The sequence below is a fragment of the Pinus tabuliformis genome, chromosome 2_2, assembly GCF_031772625.1.
Source record: "Pinus tabuliformis cultivar Carrire ecotype Pingquan chromosome 2_2, CPIR1, whole genome shotgun sequence".
NCBI classification, from domain to species: domain Eukaryota; kingdom Viridiplantae; phylum Streptophyta; class Pinopsida; order Pinales; family Pinaceae; genus Pinus; species Pinus tabuliformis.
Window position 1 is genome coordinate 800,849,874 of NC_142300.1, and position 2,659 is coordinate 800,852,532.

At 43.4% G+C, this 2,659-nt stretch overlaps 1 pseudogene; it reads right to left on the reverse strand.

The window, feature by feature from the left end:
- Window positions 1-409: 409 nt before the first annotated feature.
- Window positions 410-1,377, reverse strand: LOC149195185 (25S ribosomal RNA; annotated as a pseudogene; the record flags this gene model as incomplete).
- Between the last annotated feature and the right edge of the window lie 1,282 nt (window positions 1,378-2,659).

Consider the following 2,659-nt stretch of genomic DNA (forward strand, 5'->3'; position numbering starts at 1 on the left):
CAAAAAATTTTGCACTGGGCGGAAACTCCAAATTTTAGGCGCGACATGGAAACCCAAATTTTTTTCTACGCTGGGCGGAACCCCCGAATTTTAGGCACCGGGTGGAAACCCCAAATTTTTGGCGTGACATGGAAGCCTCAAATTTTAGGTGCCTGGTGGAAACCCCAAATTTTAGGTGCCAGGTGGAAACCCCAAATTTTGGGCGTCGGGGCGCGACATGGAAACCCCAAATTTTGGGTGCCCGGGTGCGACATGGAAACCCCAGTTTTCCTAGGCTTCGGCGCCTTTTCCGTCGCGGCATGGAAACCCCAAATTTCCTGCCCCCAAGCAATGAAAAATTGACGTCTGGAGGAAGAGGCAGAGGCACGAGAGGGTTGCCAGATTTTTTTTGTGAGAAGGGTGAAGCTCTGAATCGAGGCGACCAAGGGCTGAATCTCAGTGGATTGTGGCAGCAAGGCCACTCTGCCACTTACAATACCCCGTCACGTATTTAAGTCGTCTGCAAAGGATTCTTCTCAACGATAGTTTGGAATTGAACTTCAAAGTTGCCCCGACCGAGATTCTTCAAGGTCACAGTTTGCAAATGACACGATCCCCTGGGGGCAACAAAGAGACGCCCCTACTACGTGTCGAGATACTGTCGAAGAGTGACATGCATCGCTTCTAGCGTGGATCTCACTTAGAAGCATTCAGTCATAATCTGACACACGGTAGCTTCGCGCCACTAGCTTTTCAACCAACTGCAATGACAAATTGTGTGAATCAACAGTTCCTCTCGTACTAAGTTGAATTACTATTACGGTGCGGTTCATCAGTAGGGCAAAACTAACCTGTCTCAGACAGTCTAAACCCAACTCACGTTCCCTATTGGTGGGTGAACAATCCAACACTTGGTGAATTCTACTTCACAATGATAGGAAGAGCCGACATCGAATGATCAAAAAGCAACGTCACTATGAACGCTTGGTTGCCACAAGCCAGTTATCCCTATGGTAACTTTTCTGACACCTCTAGCTTCAAATTCTAAAAATCTAAAGGATCGATAGGCCACGCTTGCATGGTTTGTATTTGTACTGAAAATCAAAATCAAATGAGCTTTTACCCTTTTGTTCCACACGAGATTTTTGTTCTCGTTGAGCTCATCTTAGGACACCTGCGTTATCTTTTAACAGATGTGCCACCCCAGCCAAACTCCCCACCTAACAATGTCTTCCGCCCGAATCGACCCGCCAAAACATGCCTTAAGGCCAAAAATAGGGGCAGTGCCCCGTCTCCGCCTGTTACAGGGAAAAGTGTCTACACAGAACTGCTTATCCCACTAAGGTGTGATAGCTACCTTAGAAACAAACAAATTAAAGCTACTTTCATTTTTCCTTTATGAAATATATATGAGAGAAGAACAAAGAAGACCAACCTCTGTCTTGCGCTAATCTCCTAGTTCGATTCCTCTCTCTCTTGATAGTCTTTCGCCACTTGCTCCCTTGTACACCCAGCTTCACAGAGTACCTGTAGGATCACAGTAGCATATAACTATACAAGAACATGGATCTATAATCATAAACAATCTAGGATCAGATGTAAATTGACCATACAAATGCATAAAACATAAATGACACAAGAGTATGGAGGAAAACATGAGTAGCTTTTATTGATAAACAAGAAAAAAGCCAAGGGAGTTACAACTAGTTGTTCTGACCCAGCCTCTGAGCAAGTAAGCCCCTCTTCACCTCATACAAAGCTTAGATCACCCAACACTCTGATGTTGTCTCAAGAAACCAATAGTAATTCCTTACAATATGCAAAATTCCAGCCTCTGGATCTCTGGGATGAGGGATCCATATATAGATATCTGTAAGGGAGATGAGTCAGCTTGTGATTTTATTAGTGTCTTCCCTCTGATAGTTCTTGCTTCCACTTGGAGATTGATGATCTCTTACTCATCCTTGGTTGAATTCAGAGAGGCAAGTGTCACAGGAGAAGTTTCTGGAAGATTCCATGCCTCTCCACCTCGCGGAATGACACTGCCATTTGTCACTTCTCTCCCATCGCACCCAATAAAAGGTATTTTTGAAATGAAATGCACCCACACAGTGTATTTACGTGAGATGCAATGCACTTTGCCTGTGGAGTAGCTGAAATGATCCTGTTTTGACCAGTTCTGAGCAATTTTTCATGGAGAACTTCTAGGAGAAGCTGTAATCAGTTGACCTTGTTCCTTTAGGGGTTAGAACAACACTTTTAGGTACTTAGGAGCCCTTGGTTTATGGACATTTCATGCTTGGGGTTGTAGTGCCCAAAAATGTCTATAACAGTTGCCCCCTAAAGCATGAGGTCGTTAATATTTTGATGTTGGGTGAAATGCTTTATTACGAGGATCCAAAGTTCTTTCAAGCTGGGAGGAGACCTATAATAAGATACAATACAATACATTATCTTCATAATATTTTCATGATCTAGCTGAGGCGGGCATTCCCATGCTCAGCTTTATAAATTCATTTTCATGTACATAGGATAGACAATCGTCTGAGTGTAGACTGATGATTCTGGTAGAGCCATCATCCCTTTGATTGGATGATTATCTGTAAAAAAATGATGTACATTTGATGTCTTTATTTCCCTGAACATATATCGCAGACTGTATGGATGAAACTAGATCCGG